This window comes from Prionailurus viverrinus, chromosome E3 (genome assembly GCF_022837055.1).
Source record: "Prionailurus viverrinus isolate Anna chromosome E3, UM_Priviv_1.0, whole genome shotgun sequence".
NCBI lineage: Eukaryota > Metazoa > Chordata > Mammalia > Carnivora > Felidae > Prionailurus > Prionailurus viverrinus.
The window spans coordinates 37100881-37127921 of NC_062576.1; the positions used below are offsets into that span (position 1 = coordinate 37100881).

The following is a 27041-nucleotide window of genomic DNA, read 5'->3' on the forward strand; positions in this document are numbered from 1 at the left end:
GACAATGGTCTCCCCTTACATTTTGTAGAACCATGACAGAATCTGCCTCCACACCCAAGTTATAGATCCAAAGGAGATGTTATTATCCTCATTGGGCACACCAGGAGGGTGAGTCTCAGAAGTTACAGTGATGCACAAGGCCACAAAGAACCCAGGCTCCTGAGCTGAGGGCAATGTTTGTTTTACCCACACAATAACTTGGGATTAGGAGCCTGAGTGCCCTGTGGCACTGGATATATTTTGGAAATACTCATTAAATGACATCACATACAAGTCCCAATGATGGTCATCTTGCTGGTGACCTCTGACCAGTATCTTTTTTTATCACTTACCAGCACCAGCCACAGTTCCCTTGGTGCCTCAGAGGATGAGTAGGGAGAGGAAGAGGAGAGAGGAAATGGGAGAAAAGCACAGAGACAGAAGGAGGTCTCGCTGCCAAAGCAAGGGCTTATCTTAATGGAGCTGGAATCATAATGTGTACATACAGACAGACTCTGAAGTCACCAAGACAGAATCAAACAGGACACCTGACTTTGAAACCACAAACCACCTTTACAGGACTACTCAGCACATACCTCTTCAACCCCAAACACAGCACCACGGAAACTAGCCAATTAACAACACCCCATCCAAACAACCAGGAGACTGCACAGAGAAGATCACAGCTAGGATACCTATTTCACTGCATCACAGAAGAAAACCACATCAAAATGTCCTCCAAAGAGATAGCAAAACCACATTTCCTACCTCAGCTTTGCTGGCAGCCAGGCTTGTCGAAACCTGAAAGTTAAAGAAAAAAAAAAGACATTAGTATTGATTCAACAAGAAGGTAATTGGATTAATTGTCTTTTTAAAGGAACTGGCATCAATAATTTGTTATGACCCAAGGGGACAATGAGTGCGACACACACACACACACACACACACACACACAAAGGGACTTTTTCTTCTACCAAGCACAGCAACAAGATTTGTTTTTCCAGTCCTGTGTATAAGGTGAAGAAGATAATTAATATTTTCAACACATTATAACCATCTTGCCAGAAAAAAAAAGGGGGGGGAGGGCTGTGTGCAATGCCCGTGCACTGATAATGATTAAATGAACATTGAAAAGGCAAAGGCATTGAAGACATTTTTGAGGGGTTTTTTTTTTTTTTTTTGCTTAAAGTTTCAAATCAGTCCTATGGGAAAGTAAAACTACAAACTACAGCAAATACAGTTTTCTGTTTTCAAAATGCCTCAAAATATTGTAAAATAAAGCATTGTGCCAACTTCACATTTTTTGTCTGACTCATTTAATCTCCAGGACAACTTTTATTATTCCCATTTCATAGATGATAACATGAGATTTTTAAGAAGTTAATTTTTCCAAGCCCAGAATGTTATTAAGTAGGGGAAATTAAATTAAAACCCAAGATAACATCATATGGACTTTCAGGGTCCTACCCACAGCCCATTCTCTACCAAAGGATTTGATTCTGACACCACCCACCATTGTTCATATAAGCCTATAAGGGTCTCCTCTCCAGGGGCACACAGGATTTTTTTTTTCTGCTTTCTATCTTGAAACTTTCTATCTCATATCCAAGGTTGACTTGACCAAACTCAGCCATATTTTCCTACCAGACAGCTATGGTCCGAATTATGTCACTCTAAAACTCATGAAGCTCTAACCCCCCTATGTGATGATAGTTGGGGATGGGGCCGTTGGGTGGTAATTCAATTTAGATGAGGTCACGAGGGTTGGGTCCTCTTGATGGCGTTAGTATCTTTATCAGAAGAGACACCAAGAGCCGGCTTCCCTTTCCTTCCTCTCTCTTTCCACCTGTATGTACTAAGGAAAGGCTATATGAGGACAGAAAAAGGAGGAGGCCATTTGTAACCCAAGGAGACAGCCTTCACCAGACACCAACTCTGCTGGTACCTTGACCTTGGACTTCCAGTCTCCAGAACTGTGAGAAACAAATTTTTCTGTTGTTTAATCCACCCAGGCTATGGTATTTTGTTATGGCAGCCCACACTAAGATACTGATCAATACTAGCTCACAGTTGTGACTCCAACAAAATGCTTAGGAATCTATGTCTTCCTAAATTAGCTGACCAGTCCCTGTAGCTCATACTGGCCCAGCTCCCAGCAGCACCTCTCCCACGCTCACCTCAAGGTATCAAGTCTAGCCCTCATCTAAACATTAGGCCCAGAAGTAGCTCAGACAGAGCTACTTGCTGCCCAGTGGGCAGCTTCACGCATCATTAGCCTCCTAAATGGGAGGCCAGCCTTCAAATGACCTCAGCCAAGAGAGTCCATTAGCCACGGCCTGAAGCTTGCCAAACCATGAATCCAGGGGCCAGGCCTGGAGAAACGCTCCAAGGTGTAATCAATGTCAGAGCTCAGAGCCTCTCTGCTCCTGGCCTCTGCTCTGGAGCCCTTTCAGAACTGGGGCTGGGAGAAGAGCTGATTCCCAAGCTATTGGCCACAGATGCTCTGGATGCTACACAATCTCGTGTGTGTGTGTGTGTGTGTGTGTGTGTGTGTGTGCGTGTGTGTGTGTGCGTGTGTGTGTGTGTACACCTGCAGAGACACGCATTTCCCTGCTAAAAACCAGTGGGAATATGAAAGGGGAGCATGATATTTAGCAGCTACAGGTCTTAAGCAGTATGTCTCTCTCCATGCTTCATGCAGCACTTGGACCACACAGTTCTCAGCTGACCTGGATTTTCTCCACTTTATAATTTTAGTGTGTGTCTCCTAACCTGTGTGTCTCCTGATTTTGTACAAATCCAATTCTTACATCTACCTTAGGTAAATATATAGAGGGAGGCATCGATATGGCTATTGATTGCAGCATTGCTCAAGATAACAATACATTTCTAAAAAATTTTAAACATCCACAAATGAAAGAATGACTAAAACACTGAGTTTGAATACTCAAATGCCTGCAGGGGTCAGGGAAGTAATCAAAATGTATAAAGTGGTCTGTCTGTAAGATAATAGGGAATGGTGGGGCCTGTGTGGAAATCAGAGATTGCCTACTCTACCTGAATCCATTGGATTTAATTTAAAACAGGGTAGCTATGGTTCTGGCCAAACAAAGCACATATGTAGTCTGGATCTAGCTGTTGGGGACTCCAAATTTATGATCCTCTAAGCCAAACCAATTATGGTACATCCATATTGTAAAATATTACACACAGTTAGAATATTATGTTTCTTGTAGTGTTCTGACATGAAAAACTGGACAGCACATGCTATTAATGAAAAAGAAAAGATGGGGAACAGGACACAAAATTGTACCAATCTCTAAAAAAAACCCTCAAGTCTACATGCATTATACATTCCTCATCTCCTCCCTGCCTCCCTGCACATAGATATATGTCTGAAAAATGTCTAGGAGGAATACTCATTAAGCTAACAAAGGTCTACCTCTGAGGAAGAAACTGGAACTTGACTGATAATTGATGGGTTGAAAAAAGTTGTGGGGAACTTTCTTTTTCCAAATTGTTTGAAATTTTTTCAGTGAGAATGTACCCAGATATTACTTGTCAAAATAAACATAAATTTAAGATAGGATAAAAAATTGGGGTGCCTGGGTGGCTCAGTCAGTTAAGCCTCTGACTTCAGCTCAGGTCATGATCTCACGGTTCCTGAGTTTGAGCCCCACATCGGGTTCTGGGCTGACAGCTCAAAGCCCAGAGTCTGCTTCAGATTCTGTGTCTCCCTCTCTCTCTCTGCCCCTTCCCCACTCGTACTCACTCCCTCTCTCTCAAAAATAAATAAACATTAGGGGCGCCTGGGTGGCGCAGTCGGTTAAGCGTCCGACTTCAGCCAGGTCACGATCTCACGGTCTGTGAGTTCGAGCCCCGCGTCGGGCTCTGGGCTGATGGCTCAGAGCCTGGAGCCTGTTTCCGATTCTGTGTCTCCCTCTCTCTCTGCCCCTCCCCCGTTCATGCTCTGTCTCTCTCTGTCCCAAAAATAAAATAAAAACGTTGGAAAAAAAAATTAAAAAAAAAAAATAAATAAACATTAAACAAATTAAAAAAATAAAATAGGATAAAAATAAAGCTTTATGGTGCCTCAATATTAATAAGACTTTAGAAATATGCTGAGTTTCTTGTTCTCACTGAAGAGTGAACTAAACCCAACTCTCTCCACCATTCATATGAACTGGGTCATATGGTCATTGATAGGGAGTGGTGTGGCTTTTGGCCAAATGGAGACAAATAGTACTTAGGATTTATAATTCCACCTATCAGGTAAGTAGAGAAGAAGCAAATGGTGAAAGTTACTGGAACCCTCTAGATACTACACTGAGGGGAGGTTGATTTTATAGTCCTAATTATGTTAGATTCACTTCTAACACACATAGCTCAGGGCTTATTCAGGAATGTGGCACCCACAGACCTAGGGGCCCGTCTGTGATCTCCTGTGGTATGTCAGGCACCTAGAATGGACTGCAGAAGCCAGCTGGATGAATGAGGCTCATCTGTAGGGGCTGTAAGTGCCAGGTGAAGGCTTTTGGCTTTTATCTTGTCAGCAGCAGCCATCAGAGGGTTTCCAGTGGGGCCTGATATGATTAGAGCCATGTTTGAGGTGAGCCATTCAGTGCACCCTAACAAGGCACAAAAGGCTTGCCGGAAACTCCCGGCAGGACACTCCTTAAAGCTTTGTTCCAGCCATTTCCCATCCTTTAATCATTTCCTTCCTCTTCTTCCATTTCTCTGTAAGTGTTTGAAATTGCAAAGGCTGATGTTAAGGGTTTCCTCCTTGCTTGTGCTAGGAACTTGACATACATGATTATCTCGAGATCCTCACCTCAACTCTAGCAGCAGGCTCTCCTGCTACATTTTCAGACAGGGAAGCTGAGGTTGGAATGCTAAGCTCCCTTCCACACTATAGAATGTCAGAGGCAGGGTTTGAACACAGATCAGACTTCAAAACTGTCTTCAAAACCCATATACGGATTATGCCCACACAATGTAGATAATAGATTCCCTCCGAGGTCTTCCCACAGATGAGTAGATACCAGGACTAAGTTAATTGATTGAGGGAAGATCACTGTTCTGGCATACCCACTTAGTCTCCTAAGCACCTGAGTATGAGATACCCAAATACCATCTGGGATTCTGTTGTTCCAAACTACTCAACCTTCTGTGCTGAACATTTTGGGGTACCACTCTATTACTTTTGCAAGGATAGTGGTAGGCCTTTTTTGATAGCATGGGATAGAAACAACTCTAAATAGCTTAAGGACACAAAATAATTTATTAGCTGATTCAACGTATAGAGCTCACTTTAAATGGATCTAGAAAAGGACCAAATAAGTCAAATTACTTTTCTGGTACAGCAGTGAACTGAACCCAGGTCTCTAGGATTCTCTATACCTTCATGGGAGCACAATGAATTTTGGGGGGAAATTATGGGTGCAGGCCTCGTATATTTGCTAGGGACACGGAAGCTGCAGCAACAAATAGAACCAAATGTGTAATGGTTCAACACAATGGGTATTCGTTTCTTGCCCACGTAATAGTCCCAGGTGGAAGAACATGACAGGCCAGCTGTCCTCCACATGATCATCCAGGGATTCAGCCTGAAAGAGGCTCTGCATCTTTAATATGTGGCTTCCATGGTCACTATGGTCATCTTCATACTAGCCATCCAGGAGGAGGAAAACATATGGAGGAAGAAAATGGTGGTCTTTAGGAACCAGACCCAGAAATGTCAGGCATTGCAGCCCACATTCTACTGGCTAGAGCTCAGTCAAGTGGCCATATACAATGGCAAGGGGGTGTGGACATGTCGTCATTCTGTATGTCAAAGAGGACAATATGGACAGCAGAGCCAGCAGGCCTGGCCACACCTCTTCACTGCATGGTTCCCTGATAGAAAATCCACTTCTGGGGGCGCCTGGGTGGCGCAGTCGGTTAAGCGTCCGACATCAGCCAGGTCAAGATCTCGAGGTCCGTGAGTTTGAGCCCCACGTCAGGCTCTGGGCTGATGGCTCAGAGCCTGGAGCCTGTTTCCGATTCTGTGTCTCCCTCTCTCTCTGCCCCTCCCCCGTTCATGCTCTGTCTCTCTCTGTCCCCAAAATAAATAAACGTTGAAAAAAAAAAAAAGAAAATCCACTTCTGTCCAATCTCTTCCAATTTCTCCTCATGATTAATTCTGTCAGCATAATTCAGTCTCTTGATGCTAAGTTCCCCTCACTTTGCAGCTGGTCCTCTTGGGTGCACGAGCCAGGTGTCTCAAACACTGATCTTCTGTGGTATCCTCTTGACACTGAGGAAACTCACTGGTTGGTTCATGAGACCAAAGCTGAGACTGAAGCTGTTCCCGTCCTTCATACCCACTCTCTTATTTTCTCCCTCTGCTTGAATAAGCAGAAAGGGACCATCAGCAAAGAAGCTGCATGAGCACACAGTCTTACTGCTCACTCCCCAATATCTACAAAAGATCCCCTCAGAATTCAGCTTTTCTCCAAGTTGACACTGATCATTCTCTCTCTCCTTAGAACCTCTGACCTTCTGTATCTATAGCAGACCTAGCTTGTTCCTCTGAAAGAGACCTGAGGAGGTATCTCAGCCCTTGTGTTTGGCCCTCTCTCAAATATAAGAGATGCTCAGCACTCCTTTGTATTCAGATATGATCCTAAGGATCTATTCTGGGATAACAGGAAACATTTAAGTCACCTTGACCAACGGGGCCAGCAACGAGTTTTGAATTCTTCACCAAATTGAGTCAACTCTTTACTTGAACTCACTGAGTCTCTGGGTTGTTTTCACTGGTGTACACAGAATACCTTCAGGTGCTATCATCAAAGAGTAATGAAGCAGAAACATGCTTGGGCTGTGAAATAAGACAAATGGGGCTCTTGCCACTCAGCAGCTGAGTGGCAGTGAGGTCACTTCCCTCATCTGAGAGTTTACTTCTCAGTAAACTGGGAACAGAGAAACTCTTCCCCATGGTGCTGTTGGTTTTATGTTATCTCTTAAATAGTAAACACTGGCATCTCTACCTGCAATGGCCATATTCTCTGGATGCTAGGGACTCTAAGGCTGGTTGTAGAGTCAAGTCCTGGGTTCAATACCTATTTCTACCACTTTCCAGATATGTCATCTTGGGCACATGTAGGGATTGAAACTGGCCAAATGTTCTTGGGTACTTCTTCCACTGAGAGGTGGGGTCTTTGTTCCCAACCCATGAATATGGGTGGGCTCTAAAACTACCTTGACCCACAGATTAGAGCAGAAGGGATGTTATTTCAGTTCTGGGCTAAGCCATAAAAGACTGACATCTTCCACTAGTATCCATGGCAACCCTCTCTGAGTGCCCCCAGATGCCATGTCAGAGGTTCAACTACCCGGAAGCCCCTGGGAGAAGCCACATTGAGACACTGTGATGGAGAGTCCCAGGTAAGCCTAAACTTCCAGCTTCCCTGGCCAAAGTGCCAGCCACATAAGAGAGGCCATCTTAGACCCTCCAAGCTATCCATCTGGCAGATGAATGCCACCAAGAAATTTCAGTCAATTCATGTCTGGCACACCATGCCTGGATTTCAGACTCAAAAAATCTTGAGCTATAATAAATGGATGCTGTTTTGAGCCACTAGGTTTTAGGATACTTTGACACACAACAACAGATGATCACAAGAAAAGGTACTTATCCTCCCCAAATCTGTAATTGTACACTTACAAAATAGAAAATGTGTTTTTGTAAGATCATTTTAAGAATTAACCAGAAACATACATTCAAAGCCCTTGACACGGTCCCTGGCACATAGTAAATGGTGGGTTTATCATTCCTTTCACAGAACCACATGCACTGTGCTGTTCGTTGTGCATTTATACATGCAATACTCCAGATTTACTGTCAAGTGAAGATGTTCGATGAGCTCAATTTGATTTCCAGCTGGCAAAATGTATATGGGTTGCTCTGGAATCAGAAATCCCTGGGCTTTGTAAATCCTTGCTCTACCATTTACAATCTGTGTGCATGGCCAAGGGAAAGTAACTTCACTTCTTTGAGCCTCAGTTTCCTCATTCAGAAAATGGACACAAAACTCTATCTCACTGCCTTTTTTGGTGTGGATTCATGGGTAGGTCTGGTATGGAGTTGGAATTGGAGATAAGACGGCTGTCATTTCAATGAGTTTGGTATAGCAACTGTAACAGCAGCAATCCTAACACCTGGTATTTTAAACTTCACTGCACTTCATGGAACAGCCGGTGAACAGACTACCCAAAGGGGTATTTTTGAAAGCAAGCAGCTTCCTCTCTCCCTGCCATCCCTCTCCTCCCTTCTAGCCCAGGACTTGGTTCCAGCCACTGAGGCACCATAACTCAGCCCAGATTTTCAAATGTGAGTGTAAAAAAGGAAAGAACCCATTCACAGATGATATTCAACACCCCCCCCCCAAACAAATTCCACAGGCTCCAGACATGCCCAATGAATAAACGTCTCTTAAAATTCTTCTAGAAAATGCACAAGGTTTCTCTTAATAACTTTCAGTGTCAGAAATGAAATATTTACATGCACTTGCTTCAAAATTCTGGCAGCTTGTAACCTAAGAATAGTTTTACTTATGGTGTTAAACAACTGCCTTAGGTCTATCTTGTGGATGATATTGAGAGCAGTAAGAGGATGGAGGGCAGGGAGAGGAAAGGAAAAGACCGTCCATGGTAGGGAGGCTAAGCAGGAAGGGGCTGACAAATCTCTGCCCTTGGTTTGCCCTTGAAGTTAGTGTGTTAAGAAGGTTAAAGTAGTTACAGCACTACAATGATGGCTGTCTGAGCTGTGACGAGCCCATCAGTCACCCTGACACGTGCTGGAAAACACTGAGAGATTGCAAACATTATCTGAAGCTTAATTATGAGGCACATAGGAGGCTGGGCTGGTGTCAGGAGGGGATGCTGGGGCTTCCTGAGCCCATTCCCACCAGATCCTATAATCTTTGGGGGTAAGCTGCTGCCATCTGTGTCTCTTGCAGAGAGCCCCTGTTGCTTCCTGAGGTCAGGCTACAAAGTTTAAAAAGGCTAATATGGGTCTGTTTTCAAATTTAGCTCAGAAATCTGGAAATATAGATAAAGATGTTTTAAAACTCTTCTTTCTCTTTGACCCAATAGCTCTTGGCTCCTGGGAATCTCTCCTAATCACACATTGGAAATACAGCAAAAGTTTGTGGCACAAAAGAATGCTTTGTAACATTTGTGTAATGGCAACTACCTAGGTACCTAAGAACAGGGGATTGACTCACCTTAGTGAGTCATCCCCTTTTCAGGGACTACTGTATTCCTGTTGAAGTGATGCTTAAGCAAAGTTTGAAATAACACGGGAAAATGCTTATATATTAAGGAAAAAAAAAACCCAGAATGTAAATGACATATACCCCATGATTTCAATTATGTTAAAACACGAATAAGAGAAATGTTGGAAATTTTCATAATTATTTCCCCAAAAATAATTAGCAGTGTTTTTCTTTGGGAGGTAAAACTGGATATTTCATTTTCTTCTTTCTCTCTGGTGTTTTCCAAGTTTTCTCCAGTAAAAAAAAAAAAAAAAATTACACAAAGTTATTATTTAGACGTCATCTAGTTCCTGCCAATCCTTTCAAAACTTTCAAATATTCTACCCTTTTCCTAATACTATCTTCCCCCAGGGATTAGTGATTCTACAGAGGATCTAGGCTATGTGATTCGAAATGGCACAATGACAGACCTAACACTGGTTTTGTATTATACTTCACGTATCAGGCACTGTGCTGTGAGTTTTGTTTATACTCCCTCATTCAGTCTTCAAAGCCTGCTGGGTAGGGGTTATTATCACCCTTTTAGCAATGTTGTAGGACCTAAGAGCCCAGATAAGTCAGGAAACTTTTCCAGACAATGTAGCAATTAAGAGTCAGGGTAGGAATGTGAGCTCAGATTGGCCTGACTCCAAATCCATTCCCTTCCCTTCTTCACCATCAGCCACAGATGGAGAGCAGCACAGGTGGTACCCTAGCTGTAATAGCCCTTCCTTCCAAAGCCCTTATGGTAAAATTTGAATTGCTATGGAAACATCCCTGGACTCCTCACTCCCTCCTTTTCCATCCGGTATCTCCTTTCTTCATGGTCATGGTGGCTGGAATCCCATAATTGGTGATGCTTTCCCTCCGGTTAAAAAGCCCTAACTCTGTCCTCTGTGAAAATGCATATAAGGCTTGGAGAGGGGAGAGGGCATAACACCTGGACAAGAGTAAGGGAATAGGTGGAGGTTGAGGAAAGCACACACTGATCTTGAATGTTTTTATGTTGGGGAAGGGAATGCAGGGCACAATTCACACCCAAGGCACATTCTGGGTGTATGAACACTTGTCATTTTTGGTTCCCCGTATCTCTTCTCTTTTCTTAAATGTTTTTTTTAACGTTTATTTTTGAGACACAGAGAGAGACAGAGCATGAACGGGGGAGGGGCAGAGAGAGAGGGAGACACAGAATCGGAAGCAGGCTCCAGGCTTTGAGCCATCAGCCCAGAGCCCGATGCGGGGCTCGAACTCACGGACTGCAAGATCGTGACCTGAGCTGAAGTTGAACGCTCTACCGACTGAGCCACCCAGGCGCCCCTCTTCTCTTTTCTTAAAAACATCTCAATTTCCATTCTGAGAAATCACCTCTTCTCTATGCTTGTGTGGTCTCACTGAGGAGGTGAATTGAGGTGGCCCTTTCCACACTTAATGCTGACTGCAGTTTGGAGTCACAGAAAGCAGGACAAAATGCTGTTTGTCCGGGATCTAGCCCCAGGCATCCTGATTTTGTTGATGTGGGGAGGGTACTGGCCAATGGTACTCATTAAAGCTCTCCCAGGACTCTGATGAGCAGACAAGGTTGAGGATCTTGAGGCTAGATGCTTCTTCTCAATCCCCCAGGACAACGAGGATATACACATGACCAAGCACTGTCCCCCTCTCTCCTGAGATCCTAACTTTTGAATCAGTGACATGAGGGCAGAAACAAAGGGCTGGTGTACATATATCCCATGAATGATGGGGTTCTCCCCAAACCAGTTCTGCTAGGAGAATATCCCTCCTTACAAGAACTCCTTTTCCTAATGATATCTTTTCCAGGGATTGGTGATTCCCAGATCCCTAGGGAACCAGTGAACTCCAGAGCTAGTTTGGTTCTTGCCTCTTTCCAACCTTTTCTCCTTCCATCCCACAGATTCTGAGAGCGCTATGCCAACCAAGTCCCTTTTTTGGACCCAAGAAGAGTAGAACATGGTCATGAAAACTACAAGGCAACACAAAGGGGTCACATAAAGGCAGGTATAAGAATGACCAGGACCACTAGATCTTTCAGCTAATAAATGACAGAAATGAATAAAAGTCCACCAAAGATTCATGTTTCTTGTTCCATCATGTGGAATTCTCACTGGCAAATGGCTGCCCAGACAGGGACTACATTTCCCAGGTTCCCTTGCAACTAGACGGTGCCATGTGACTCATTCTCATCAATGGAATGTGACCAACACTGCTGCAAGTCATTTCCAATCCAAGGAGCTTATGAGGCAAGTGCACCTCTCTCCAGGCATTTCTGAATACATTTCTGAATATTTACCCAGGAATTCCTAAATATCTCTGGGGCCCTCTAAGGCTAAGAGGAAGGGAACACTGTGAGCTGGAAGAAGCCTGGATCCCTGAATCACCTTGTGGAGGGTGGTCAGACCACCAGGGACACCTGAATTAAACAGATAAGAGAAAAAAAAATAAACTGTGTTAAAGGACTGGGATTTGAGGGCTGATGTTATCCTCATATGTACTATTACTACTGGTGATGAGGATACTAATGAGAATATTGATACCCATAGCTAATATATGGATGCTTAAAATGTGCCAGGCTCTATTTTAAGGCCCTTACCTGTAGTAGCTCAGAGATTCTCAACCAGAGATAATTTCCCCTGAAGGGACATGTGGCAATGTCTGGAGACATTTTTGTTGTCACAGAAATGGAAGGGGTTACTGTCACTGAGTAGGTTGAGGACAGGAATGCTGCTAAACACCCTACAACACAGGATAAATGCCCACAACAAAGAATTGTATGGCCCAAATGTTCTAGTGCTCCTGGCCAAACACCCTATAGAATCTCATCAGATGCTCTGACTCACCTTCAAATTCCATACCATTACAATCCCCATTTTAAAGATATGGAAACAAAGGCTGAGAGAACTCATGCTAGATAACACAGCTGGTGAGCTTCAGAGCCAGAATTTGAAACCCAGCACCCTTTAGCCAGAATGCTACCCTGCCTTTCTGCTGCCCACCCCATGACTTTACATCCCTATTTTCTCTCTCTCAAGCTGTACCAGGCCCAGGCTGCTGATCTCTCTTTTCTGGGGGCTCCTTTGCAATGTCATCTCTCCCTAAGGAGGGGCTCTTGTTGCTGCAGATGAGGCACACCATCGCCAGTGGGAATCCCCAAGGCAGGCTGTGTGTTGTCAGGCACAATTGCAGAGTAAGTGATTAGGTTAGGTGATCAGGCCAGGGGCCCTTCCTGCCAAAGCTAAGGAAGCAAGGATCAGGGCAAGCCATACCACAGGCCAGAGGCCCAGCATATTCACCAGGTTTTACTCCCACCCCCAATCTTTTGGGAAATGTAACTGTGCAATCTCTTGACTTTCCATCATCCCCCCTGGCCATTCCCAGGCAATTCCCATGCCTGGCTAGAAGATTAGAGTTGCCCAACCCCAGGACACAAAACACAAGCACTCAGACTCCATCTGTCACCTCAGTGTGCCCAGTCCCTCGCTGCACTGCCCTCATTCAACTCACACCTCATTGGCTGTCCTCTCTCATCCCATAAGAGGTCTCTTTTGCTGAGGCAGGTCTGATTTGTAAATATATAATTATCTTGCAGTGTGGTAAGTGCTATAACCAAGGTGGCCATAGGGAAACAGCTCATGGATGCAGAGAGAATAAGGGCAGAACATAAGGAAGAGAGAAAGGGGTCTTAAAAGGACGTGGTAAAGAGCTAGGTCTTGAAGGATGGGTGGACGTGCACTGGGAGAGGAAAGGTGGGACCCCACCCAGATGGCTTCGATGGTCCATTGCATTGATCCCCCAGGGGCTATGAGTGTTAGTTGCCAAAGCTTACAGCTGCCACCTTTTCTGGAGACCCACACTTTGTCCAGAGATGCCAGAGAGGGTGTGCCCTGACCCCTTTCTCCCCAGGAGCAGCCTGCAGTCAATGACTGATGGGTACATTCATGCAAAAGTGTGTTTCACTTGCTCCAAGATACAAAAACTCTAGTGCTACTCACACTCCAGACCTCCCTGTGGGTCAAGGTGAGGCTCAGTTTCAGCCAAAGAACACTCCCAGTACTCACTGCCTAAGAATTCCATCTGCGATCCACCTCTTGAGAAATAAACCTAAGGCAAGGAGGGTGGGCTTGCTAAGTAGCAGCATGGGCAAAGGTTTGGAGACACGTATTGACGTGCTTCTGGAAGGCCAGGAAGCTTCCTATACAATATTGTTAATAATGAAATAAAAAAGTTGACTAAGGATTATGCTGTGGATTAAGAAAAAAAACATTCTCAGTATTCTTAAACATTATCTCAATTCTCGTCACAGAGAATGAGTCTTATGCCCAGGTGAAGTAATTATCCCCGAAAGGTATGTATGGCTAGTAAGTGGTGGAAAGGCCATTTCAGGTGGGTTTGATTACAGAGCCCCTGCTCTCTAAACATGATGTTCAAAGCATTCAGAAACTACACCTGGGCTACTACATCCAGCCTCATTCCCTCACCAATCCACCCAGCAACGAACAATTCCTTTAGAGCACTGAACACAGAACCCCAAGCTTACAGTTTCTCTGTCACCTTTGAGTACACATGTTCAATGACTCTTTTTAAAAGGACACAGTACTTACGGAGCCAAAATGAAAACGACAGCATGAAGGAATGCTCAGAACCTTTGATTGTACAGAGATGACATAATTTATCTCTGCTCTGCCCACTGCAATCTCAAGATTAAGGAAGAACTTGGTAATTGCCTGCTGTTGACTGCTTGCTTTTCTTACTCCCTTGTCCTGCATGGTGACCCCTGAGTATTTCATCTTCTTTGGCAGAGATGGCAGGTTTTAGGACATCCCTGGCACAGTGAACAATGTCTCCCACAACATACAGAGGAAAATTAAGAGTAGGGGGGCTCTTGGTAAAAGGTCTGTAGGCTAAATGGAAGATGAGGGTGACACCACCATACGGGGCAGCCACCTCCTCTGCTGGCTTTGAAGGTTAAGGCACAGTGCCCGTTGGGCACCTGGGAAGAGAAACTCATTTCCAGTTGGGCAATGATCTTTAGCACTGACCTGAATGGACACCGATATTCCTCATTCCTGGTGTGGAACACAATTCAGTATCATTTAACTACCAGGGGAGTTATTGCCATAATAGAATCTGGCAGGAGTCCAGGATTACTGGGATGATTTTTGAGGTTCAGTCCACAAGCAAAGTGTGCAAAAGGGAGGGATGAAGGATGCATGTGAATGGGGGAAGTGGGCTGGGGGTGCCCTTTGCAAAGGGAAGCTGGGATTCACAGATACAGAAGAGTTCCAGGTGGCCATGGCTTGGTTTGGCTCAGAGGACGCGTGAGCCTCCAACAGTTCATTGCAATGCACCCAGTATCATTCTCCAACCAGGATGCATACCTGTCATCCCAACCACTGAAAAGCCAGTCATCTTTGGTCACTTTTTTTCCCAGGCTGAACTGACTGTTTCCATGTCTGGTGACTCAAACCTGAACTCATACCCTTGGGAGATGGTGGATGAAGAAAACAAAAGAGATCAGGCATTGGAGTCACCTGCCTGAGTTCAATATCAGACCTGGCCTGTACTAAGCTGTGTAAGCTGGGGTAAGTAGCTTACCCTCTCTGTGCCTCAGTTTCCTCATCTGTTAAATGGGGACCATACAGGGCTCTTTAAGGAGTAAACGTGGTTACAAACATAAAGCATTTAGAATAGTTCTTGGTACAGAGTAAAGATGGAGCAAATATTGCTTGTTGTCATTATACATCAATGCTACTTCTGCAGTTATTTTGTTCAAAAGCCTAGCACAATGCTTTGTGCCAACGCGGGGTATTAGCAATTGCTATTCTTGTTCTTCTTCCTTTCTCTAAATAATTCCAAATAATGAAGTTACTCGCATCCTTTGGAGTGAGTGAGTCGACCTATGTTCTTAACATGCACCACGATATGGTGCCATTTTCTTTGTGGACCCTCTTTTCTTCCACCCTCCCCCTGCCCATTACCTCTAAGACATATCTCAGATTCATCCACCTTTCTCCATTCCTCACACTTCGTCCAAGCCTCCTCCTCCCTTGTCTGGATAAGAGGGATAAGACCACTTAACCAGTTAATTGAAAGTCCCCATCTCCTATTAGCCACTGAGATTGTGGAGCCATGGAGAGCCCAGATCGCCAGGCTGGGTTCAGAGTAAATAGGATTACCTGTGGTGGCAGGAACTGGTGGAGACAGAAGGTGTTTCAAAACTTAATCAAAAATTAATTAGAAAAAGAAACAAGCCAAAGGACAAACATCTGTGAGCAGATGATGTGCAAAGGCAAACAAATCCGATATATAACATTCCGTTTGAGTTTGGAGCAGGTTCCTGCTGGGCTGCACTGGGAGTAGCTGGAAAGCTTTGAGGGGAACAAAAAACCTCCGTGTTTACTTCTCGAGAACAAATGACGGTGCAACTCTAAGCTCTAAAGACTCAGGAGGAGAGGGTCTCTGCACAAGATCACACAGGAGCTGCCAGGAAGCGGCACATCGGGGAGGTGCTAATAAATAATCATCAGAACACACACTACCCGATCCTCTGAGTAAGGAGGGGGGTGCTAAGAAGGAGCAAAACCTCTTCAGACAGTCACAACTGGGGGCCTCATCTGCACCTCACATCTCCTCTCCACATGGCGGTTTCAGGGCCCAGAAAAGCTCAGCCTTGAAAACCATGTCAGGTGGAAATCAGAGGCCATGGCCACTGAGACAAGCCCTGGAGTGTGGACTTGGGATGGCTGTCTGGGAAAAACTGGGCATCTGGAAATGAGTTTCTAGAGAAGTTGACAGCAAATCCATCAATACCTCACACGTATCCTCTGGCTATTCCCACACCAAGGTCTTCACACATCACCTGTCAGCCTCAGTGGCTTTCTCTCACCCCAGGAGTATGCTTCTCCACGCACACAGCAGGCATTAGTCAGAACTAATGTCCTGGAACCATCCCTCCACTGAGAGGGACAACCCTGAGACAACCCTGCAGCACCACCCAAAGGTCCAGCTGGGACTGAGCCCCAGTTGCCCACAGGGTGACCTACTCCTTAAAATACCCACATTGGCCTCCTCACTGCCCTCTCATTTCTTTCCCCAACTGCTTCCTGGGGCCACCTCCCAAATAAGCCTTATCTTGAGGTCTGCTTCTAGGGATTCAACCAAAGACAGGGACATTGGTGAGGGGCAGACACGTTTGGGCTCCATGACTTGCCTAAGTACGGATGCTATGCACAGACCTGTCTATAAGTCAACAAGAGCCACCATGGGATCAATCACCCAGTGACCCTTATTCCTACCATTGCCCAGATCCATGTAACTCATGAATTAAGGCACTCCATTTTTCTCCAGGTTATAGGAAGCTAAATTGGAAATAGAAGTTAAATGTTCTGATCTCTGGCCCTCTAGAGACTGCAGTAGACCCTGCCCACTTCTTGATGGGAGAACAAGGACTTTACCTGTGTTTCCTGCTCCCCTTGTCCTCTATTCCACACTGTGGCCTCTCATACCTGGAGCTCCTGCCCTGTTTCCACCCCAACTTATTCTAACCAAAAAGTCTGTTTGTTTTTTAAACATTCTTAACCAGAATCATCAGCTTCAGAAGACTTCTCTCCCCTACCGACTCCAACAGCAACCAATGCTTTCTTGTTATTATGGTGATTCTTGCACAGGATATAAAAATTAATTTACCCACAGTTCCAAAGCAAACTAGTCTTTTAACCAAAAAGTATAAAGTTTACGGGCTTTTGGTGGTTCCTGACCCTAAAACTGTGTGTGTGTGTGTGTGTGTGTGTGTGTGTGTGTGTGTGTGTGTCTGAGTGTTTCTGGGTAGACGACCAATTGCTTTTATCTACTTCTCAAAAGGTTTTCCCAGAAAATGTCAGAGCCATTGCACTGGGCTGTGAGCTCCTCATAGGCTAGATAATGCCTTATTTAATCTTGTATCCCCAGAGTGCAGTCCAGTGCCTGGACAATCACAAGCACTGTGTTAACAATACTAAGAGCTAACGTAGTTTGAGTATTTATTCTGAACCAAGCGCTGTATTGGTCTCGATTTCATTGACTCCCATGACAACCCTAAGAGGTGGCTGCCTCCTGTCAATGGGACAAGAAGACTAAGCTGTGACAGAAGAAATGGCCCAAGACGCCACAGCCGGAAGACTTGGTGTGGAACTGGAAGTCAACCTGGCCAGCTCTGAGCACTTTTCTGGAAGTAGCAAGAAAGAGTTGATGGGCAAACATCACTGTGTTGTCCCGCCAGCTCCTAGGCAGCCCTGTAACACATGTTAGGTAAAATCTCAGGCTTCAGTAAGGTCCTGAAATGTCCACCAATGTCTGCGTCCTTTTTCTGGAGCTCCTATAATACCTGGAAATGAATCTCTCTCCAATAGTATCTGTGAATACATCATAATCCTATATGGCTACCAGCATCTATTTTTAGATCTTTAAAATGTCTTTTTTCTTTTTACAAATAATTAATGTGAGGCCCCAAAGGCTATGTGGTTTGCTCAAGGCCATGCAATGAGTTAGCTGCAGAGCTGGAACTGGAAGCCAGGTCCTGGGTGTTCCCAATTAAGTGCCCTCCCTCTACTTCTCCCAGCACCAGCATCTTCGCAAAGATGATGCTAATGTGTTTCCCACCTGAAAGTCATGTGTTTCTCAGTGCAACGAGGTTCCCTGAGCCGGTCACAAAATTCAATTTCATTCCTCAAATGACTTTCAGAGAACAACCTGGCCTGTGCACAACTGTGCTAGGGTTCCCTACCCGTGCTATAAGGGTCAACGTCCTCCTGGAGGCTGTGTCCCTCTTCTCTTCTGAGGATGTGCAGGCCATGGCTATGGGGATGGAGACAGACTGATGACCATCTGTCAGGGCTGCTCTGTGTGGCCTGGGTCTGAATGCACTGACTTATCAACTACTAGTACAGTTTATGTGCATGGCTGGGCTGTTTGCAAAAGCATTCCTTTTCCACAGCTGCTCTCAAGGAAATTCCCAATCCCCAGTGAAGCAGGCGATGAGGATTTGCTAGAGCTCATTCAGGGGACCATGTGCTTCCTCACACCCACTTATTGTGCAAGGACTCTGAAGAGAAATATCCTTGGCCACCTGAAGCACCAGTGCCAAGTCCTTAATAAGAACAGGCTGGGGGCACCTGGGTGGGCTCTGTTGGTTAAGCATCCAACTTCAGTTCTGGTCATGATCTCACAGGTTGTGGTTCAAGCCCCATATTGGGCTCTGTGCTGACAACTGAGAGCCTGGAGCCTGCTTTGGATTCCGTGTCTCCCTCTCTCTGCCCTTTCCCTTCTGCATTCTCTTTCTTCCCTCTCCCTCCCTCCCTCTCTCTTTCTCTGTCTCAAAAATAAACAAACATTTAAAAAAAGAGTTTAGGGTCACCTGGGTGGCTCAGTTGGTTAAATGTCTGACTTTGGCTCAGGTCATGATCTCATGGTTTGTAAGTGTGAGCCCCGCGCTGGGCTCTGTGTGGACACCACGGAGCCTGGAGCCTACTTTGGATTCTATGTTTCCCTCTCTCTCTGCCCCTGATCCTCCTTATGCTCTGTCTCTGTCTCTCTAAAAAAAATAAACATTAAAAAAAAGTTTACAAAAAAGTTAAAAGAAAAGAAAAGAGCAGGCTGGAACTCTGCCAATGGAGGCAGCTAACTTCTGGTGGAGAGGAAAATGGTCCTGTTGGTCGTCAGGACAGAGGATGCCCTGGCTCCATCATGAACTGTCTTCTCACTCTTGGGTCCACTACTTCACCTGCCTGAGCCTCTATTTCTCCAGGTACCTATCTGGTACCTATCCAGTGGGGGGCAGAAAGTCTTCCTTACTTGGCGGACAGAAACAAATGAGACTGATGGAGCTAAAGAAATACTTGTTGCATTATAATCAGAACACTGAGATAACAGAGCATATAAGACATGCTTAGCCAAAGTTTCTTTCTCTTCCATGCCTCTTCCGCCATTATTATTTCCCACCACGTCTAGAATGAGAAGGCAGAAGGAGCAGAGTACAGGGGTGCCCCTATCTCTCCCCGACTTCTCTTCTACCACATCTCAGATGCTATTACTGAGTGTCCACCACGAGCCACACGCCTCCTCTGTGCATTTTCTCATGAAATTCCCACCCTATTTCTCTCAAAGGGTGAATAGTGCCTTCCTTTTCATAGACCAAGAGAGCTCTCTCTGGTGATGGACATGCACTCCAATGGAGGAGCCATGTGTGGCTACTGAACCCTTGAAATTTGCTCAGTGTGGCTGAGGAATGGGATTTTTCGATTTGAATTAATTCACTAACCTTTAAGTAGCCACATGTACCTGTGGCCACCAAACTGGACAGCAATGTAACAAATGGGGGTGAAAAAGAAAAACTTAAGTTTGAAGAAGTTCAGCAAATGCCCAAGGTCATACACACGGATGAAGGTGGAAATGAGAACTGAATCCACATTTGCCAGTAGTTTTGTGTGTCCATCTCCTAAAGCAAATGGTCATGATGGCTGAGGGTTTGCTCTAACATGCAAACCCAGAGCTGAAACTCAAGACAGGCTGGGGAGAAATATTCCCAGCACTGGAGAATTGGCCCAGAAGGAAAAGGAAATGAATATTCAGAGCAGATAATGGTTGTGGAAACGCTTTGTAAACTGTCAAGTGCTGGTTCAGGGTGGGGGTTATTAATAATACCCTTTGGCACTGACTTCATGGCAAAGCTTTCCTGTCCCTCTCCACATCTCGCTGCTCTGTTAATCATTAATTAAAGCTTAAGGGATTTGGGAATACAGGCCTCTGAAATTTGGACTAAACCCTCCATGTTATTGAAAAAAAAAAAAAAAAAAAGAATCTTGGATAATTAGCTTTTCTTTCCCTAAATGCTTTTTGGGTCTCATTACAAACGAAGTGCTGGGCTAATATACCTTGTGTTGTGAATGCCTCACAATTCCTGCTAATTGAATTAAACCCAATTCTCTGCAAATAAACTCTTGGTGTTCTTAATGGCAAATAAGGAACAGAGCTGTTTCTTTTTGGAACGGGTCATTACAAGGCCCTAATTACTAGGATCTCAATGTGTAACGCAAACCGCCTTTGTGTTGGCTCCTGACAATGACGGCTCTGTTAAGATCAAAGTCGCAATGTGCCCTTGGAATCTTCTCCCTCTTTTTATTCCACTTCAAAATGTTTAATAATGACTAATCCAATTTCTAAGACGGCAGAGAAAGGACAAGAGAACAGAAGTCCGCTTTTTTTTAATTCAGGACAAATATTCTGAAACTGACGTGCTAATTTTTCCCCCCTCCTTTTTCCCTTGGACACAGCACATTTTGAAGTGGCCGGTTAATGAAGGAATTTGTGCCGCCAAAGTTGCACGCATGCCCAATGTGACCGGAGTTGCTGCATGGAGTAATCAGATGTCAGGAAGGAAGGTGGATAACCATTGTTCTCACAATGGTAGGCCCAACACCTTTATCAATAATGCCAATTACTTTGGGGACCAGGCTTGACTCCTGTGGGATAGGAAACTTTATGCCAGGGCTCTTTAGAATACCATCTATAATCGGCCACACCAACCAGATTTTAAAATGCAGTATGCATCATTTCTGGCTGGCAATTCTGCACTCATGTGTGGGCGGAGGTTCCAAGTTGGAGACTTCAAAGTAAGGTGTATAAAAAACTTTAACACTGACGGTAATGGTCCTTGGTGTACAGATTTCAGGGTGGGTGATGGCTAAAGTTCCTGGCTCTCTGAAACGGTCGGCCTTCATCTTAGGAAGAGCCACGTACTCGCATCCCTTTGTTGTGGCAGAAAACCCAACTCAAGATCACTGGGAGGCCTAGAAACGGGGTTCCCATCTTGCGCCCTCCCAAGGTTCTCACCCACCTCATCGCAGCCTTCCCAAGATATTATGTTCCTCTCCCTAGGAAAGCACCCCTGATCTCTGAAGGCAAAATTCTTAAATTTAGCCTCCAGGATCCAATGCAGACACACTTGTCAGAACTTGTACCCTGCTTCTGTTTGCTCCTATTGCATTTTTCTCTCTCGTTTGTGCCTGAGGCAACGTGGTAGAGTGGGCTCCAGTGCTTCAGAGAAGGACAGCCCTGGGTTTGGATCTTAGTTCTGTTACTTATAGCTGTGTAGCTTGGGGCAAGGTATCTCACCTCTCAGAAGCTCTCTTTTCTCATCTAGAGAACAGAGATGCTAATGGCTACTTTGCTTCAAGGAATGGCTTCGGTATAATTTGTTAAAAATAATGATGTGGATAAGGTGTGTGGTACAGAGGAGATGCTCAATAAATGGAATCCAACCAAGCTCTTATCATAAGACCAACCTTTGTATTCTGGTCACTTGCTTAGATGTCCATTTCCCCAGAGAGCAATCAATTCTCTGAAGGAAAAACACAGACTTCATTAACTCCTATCTTTAAATACCCCAGTACCTAGCACAGATCTGGGCAAGCCCTTGGCTTAAAAAAAAAGTATACTTAATACACTGTATATTAGCCAACTTGACAATAAATTACAGTAAACATTTTTTAAAATAAAATAAATGTATACTGAATGAATGAACAAATGAACACCTAAACCAAACATGTAAAGATTTAAATGAAAATCAAATTGAAAGGCTTTGTGATACCCCACAGAGAAAACAAAATTCTCCCAAACCCTCCTGCCAGAAGCAGCTCGCATCAGCTTACGGAGGAACAACAATGTTAAATTATTGCTTAACTACTTCTCATATGATGATCTCCCGCATCTCGCCAGGAAAATCATCAGCATTCTCTCCGTGCTGGGAACAGCTGCAGTTAACATGTTTGGGGCGCCTTTTCAACACGATTCCCTCTAACAAGTTTGAACTTGATTTCAGAGGCACCATTTCCTTTTCACTCTGGAGAACTCTCTCCAGGAACCTGACACTCCAAGTCCGTGGTTCAAGAGGGAGACTCCCAGAGCAAAGACACAGGGGTATATAGTGTCCACAGCTCCCCAGCAGCACTCCCCACCCCTGTGGCACCTGGAGGATGAAGGGAAAGGGAAGGCATGCAAACCATCCTCCATGAAGAGAGCCTTCTGCTTTCTTCCTTCTATTTTATGTGCTTCTGAGCCAAATGAAGACAACAGTTTTTTTTTAATTTTTTTTTCAACGTTTATTTATTTTTGGGGCAGAGAGAGACAGAGCATGAACGGGGAAGGGGCAAAGAGAGAGGGAGACACAGAATCGGAAACAGGCTCCAGGCTCTGAGCCATCAGCCCAGAGCCTGACGCGGGGCTCGAACTCCCGGACTGCGAGATCGTGACCTGGCTGAAGTCGGACGCTTAACCGACTGCGCCACCCAGGCACCCCGAAGACAACAGTTTTAAAAAAAACACACTCTCAAGAGGCCTTACCTACTAGTGAAATGCTCCCTATAGCATCCTTGAAGAACAATGGCCAGCTTTAGGAGCACTCCAAGGTCAGGAAGCTCACTGCACCACAACAGCAAAGGAGCCTGGAGGAGACTAGGACATTTAGAAGGAAGAGAGGCACAGTACCTCATTTGTAGGAAGGCATATGACAGCCCAGTGCAACCCTGACAGATGCTCTACAGTTCGCCACTATGTTTTCCATGATGGGGAGCTCACTACCTCGCCAGATAGATGGCCAGGTCCATCTGCTGTGAGAGGGCTCTTTCCCTCTTCTCTGTCCACACACACACACTTCCAGGTAACTTTGACCACTGCCCCCTGCTCCTAACTAACCCAAGTCTTCATACCCATGACATCCCCTCACATATATGAAGCCCAGATTCTCATCCTAGCAGTTCCTCCATCCAAGCCCTCTCTTCCAGAGCTGTGTTCATGTAAAAAACTGTGATAACATAATGAGAGCTGTGTTCCAGGTATTCCTAAGGCACAGGAGAGAGGAGGAGGTGCAAAGCCAGGTCACCTTCAGACCAGCCAGTGTGGGATGGCTTTTTACTCAGCAGAGCAGAGCATATCCTGGAGCCCCAGCCTGATCCCATGCACCATCAGACACCAGGGAGAGTGGGTGGCCTCTCTGGGAGTGGCTTTGTTCTTCCAGACTCTTTAGAAGAGCTGTCTGATTCACTGCTGTGCAGATGTGCTGCCTCTGGTTCAAGTAAGGACAGAGCTGCAGGGAGGTGGGGAAGGCAAGAGGAGACTAGAATTGAGATGCAAGAAAACTGTCCTATATTTGTCACCTGGTACATGACACAGTGCCCAAGCCAATTTCTAAAACACAGTGGGGACCTAATGACTCTACTGATTTTGAATGTGGGGAAATTGAGGAGGAAGAGTGTTACTGAGTTAAATATTAGATGGACGACAAGCAATGGGCCACACATGCCTTGGTTACTATTCCCAGGGTCTAACACAGTCTCTGACACAGACTAGACACTTATTAGCTGTTTAGCCAATAGCCAACCCAAACACCTTCTCACTTGTCTGCCTTAGCTTCCCAGTCATGATTGACCCCAGGGGTGACCATGAGACTAATTTCCAGTCAATGAGCTGTAAGAGGAGGATGGACAGTGAGGGCATCTTCTCAGAAAGCAGTTCTTCAGACAAAGAGAGCGGCAAGAAGAAAAAGCTTCCATTCATCCACTTCCTGCCTTGAAACTCAGTGGGAGGTCATGATGCCTAAAGCTTTGGTGGCCAACAACATGAGGATGAAAGTGATTGCCGAGGGTGGTAAAGCAAAACTGTGGAGCAAGGTCTGGATTCTTGATTCTGTTGAACTAGTCCTGGAACAACCTGACTCCAAACTTCTTGTTGAGCGCAATACTCAGTGTCAGTATTGATAAGCACTGTTGGTTGTGTTGGCCAGGTGTGTTGTTTGTAGTTCAGGGTATCTTGAGTGATGAAACACTTGATAATTATTCTCTAAGTTGTACTGGTGTGCAGCAAGGGGGGTGGGTGTGCTTATAGGAAGTTTTCACCTGGTGAGCCAGGAACAGATAATGCCAATAGGATGCTTAATGGCTCAGGATGGGGAGGGGCTGAGAGAATTATGGCCATAAACTGAGAAAATGGCTTTGGATAGAAAGTAGGTCCTCGAGAAAATCCTTAGTTCCCTCCCAGTTAGGGACACCAGATTTCTGGTTTCAATTTTCTTTGATTTTTAAAGACTTTTTCTCCCTGATAAGTGTTGAGCAGAGGGTAGAGAAATGTTTCTGGGGATCAGGCCAGTTGAAATGTGGTGGCATAGCACATGGACTCTAGAATTGGCTGATCTGAGTCAAATCTAGCTTGAAGTCAGGGTTTTGCAATCTTGGCACTGTTGACATTTGGGGCTAGATAATTCTTCGCTGCAGAGGCTCTCCTGGGAATTATGGTTATCAATAGATGGCCTCTACCATTAGATGATAGAAGCACTCCCCGCTGAGTTGTGAAACCAAAAATGTTTTCCAAATGTTGTCATCTGTCTCCTGAGGTACAAATTTTCCTGAGAAACACACCTCCCTAACTGAACGTGAGTAGAGAGAATGACTCCTCTGGCTTCCTTTGCCTCATGTCTAACATGGGAATAATAAAAGAACCACTTCAGAGGACTGGTGTGAGTTCAAGGGGTCGTCTGCAAAAGGTGCTTAGTCAAGATGAACTATTACTATGATTACTGTTCTTTGAGGGTGACTTTGTTGTACTTGCTTCATGAATAGCATTCACTAATACTAAAGCTAAAAGGAATGTAGTTATTCACTGATCAAAGCTCCCATTTTCCAGATAAGGAAACCGAGATCCAGAGAGAGAAAGTGATTTGGTCAGTGTCACATAATAAGTAAACACCAGTCCCAGAACCAGAGTTCAGGTATCATGAATGCTGGTTAGGCCTGTGTTTGTCTCTTTCTGAAGTAGAAATCTGAGCCAGTTTTCCCCAGGAGCTTTACCCCTACCTTCCAGAGAATCTTCCATTCCAATCAATTTGACAGTGTTTATTGGGCACATACTCCATATCAGACACCATGGTAAGCACCAGGAATACAGTGATCGGTAAGATAAGAATGGTCTATCCTGCCCTTGTAGAAGTCTAGCTGGGAAAGCCAATATTACAAAAATAATGACTGGCAAGCTACTTGAAATCACATGGAGCCTTGAAATTAAACTGGGAATGGAAGTAGATCCAGAAAACTCCAACTCTGTCAGGAACCTCCCAGGACACAGGAGGAATAGAGCATGAGTCAGTTGGCTTTCCTGAAAAGGCATTTCTGCCCTTCCTGCCCCAATAATAAGGCAGACTGGGAACAGGGAGATGTGAGGAATGGGGCTGGAAGTGACTACAATTCTGCGGCTTATGTAATGTTTGAGAAACCTGTCTCTGATCAGATTTAGATGGGGATCAAAGAACAAAACACATGGCCAATAAGATCACTAAGGATTCTTCCAGCTGGACAAACCTTCATCTTACATTATTCCAGGACACTCGGGGCTACATCCTTGAGGGTGTTTCAGTCAGAGGGAGCAGTATGTGTGTCGTCAAGAAACCGAAAAAAGTTCAGTAAGCCTGGAATCCTATGAGCATGTGCAAAGGCTCCATGGAAGGAGAAGCAGGGGTTCGAAGGGGCAATTGGGAAGATGGTAATAGTGCAGTGGAGCTAAAGCAGAGGGGGGTGAGATGGACATGTGTAGATGATGAGGTCAGAAGTGTGGATAGGGTCCTTACTGTAAGAGGTCCTTCCTATTACCTCCAAATCACATTAGGGAATAGGGACCCTTCTGGAGGTACCAGGGCCACTGGAAATTATAGGTAATAGAACCGTATGATCCAATTTCCATCAGGGACACATCCCTTTGGCTTCACTGTGGAGGGTGCACTGGGTGAAGGATAGAAATGGGACACAAGTCAGGAAGGTGGTGCAAAGATACATAGAGAGAAAGAGGTGGCCTGGGTTGGTGCAGAGCCATGTTCTCAGTCAGGTGCTTTTGCCCTGTGGGGAACATTTGGCAATGTCTGGAGACATTTAAGGCTGTCACAATGTGGGGGAAGTACCACTGACATTTCGTGGGTGGAGGCCAGGGATGCAGTCAAACATCCTACAGTGCACAAGATGGCCCCTCACAACAGAGAGTTACCCAGCTCAAAATGGCCAAAGTGCCAAGGTTGAGAAATTCTGGCACAAAGAAGGGAGAGACGGGAGGTGAGTTTGCAATGTGTTTAGAAGATAGAATTGGCAGACTTGGTGATGAACTGTACATGGAGGCAAAGTATCAAGGATGGGTCCTAAGTAGCAGAGTGGATCACAGTTCCATCCACTGAAACAGGGAACAACTGCAAGAAAAACAAGCAAGGGTTAAGGATAAACAACTCAATTTGGGATGTCTTGAGAAAAGTCTTCTGGGTGTGTACAGAGGAAAACTGCCTGAGACCCCCCCCCCCCAGCTATGGGGATAAAGAGTCTCAGCAGCTGCCCACGTCCTCATACTGAGCTTCTCAGCTCCCTAAACCTCCCATAGCCCAGGGCTCCACCCACCTGGTGTTTCTTTCCTGGTTTCCTGGCTTTCCAGACCAGGGTCTGGCTCTTCCAGCCTGGTCTTGCCCCCAGCTGCAGAGCCCACGTCCCCCTTGTCGGTAGTGGCAGCAGAGGCAGACGGAGCTGCCCTCCCATCCCTCAGACTCCAGTCATCCCACAGCCTCACGACTAATTAAACATCTGCTGCAAGCTACAATTTGCTAAATTGCCTCACACTCTAACTTCTGGCAGGGACTAATCTGAGTTCTCAACTTGAAGCCCAGAGCCTTCCTCCAAGCACCATCAGCCTCCTAAT

At 45.2% G+C, this 27041-nt stretch overlaps 1 protein-coding gene across 1 annotated transcript in view; it reads right to left on the bottom strand.

Moving 5' to 3' along the window:
• RBFOX1 (RNA binding fox-1 homolog 1) overlaps window positions 1-27041 on the bottom strand; it is a 2066153-nt gene that overhangs the window by 1574675 nt on the left and 464437 nt on the right. The window contains exon 4 of the mRNA XM_047839429.1: window positions 748-780. The gene's annotated coding sequence lies outside the window, so the exon portion shown is untranslated. The remainder of the gene's footprint in view (window positions 1-747; window positions 781-27041) is intronic.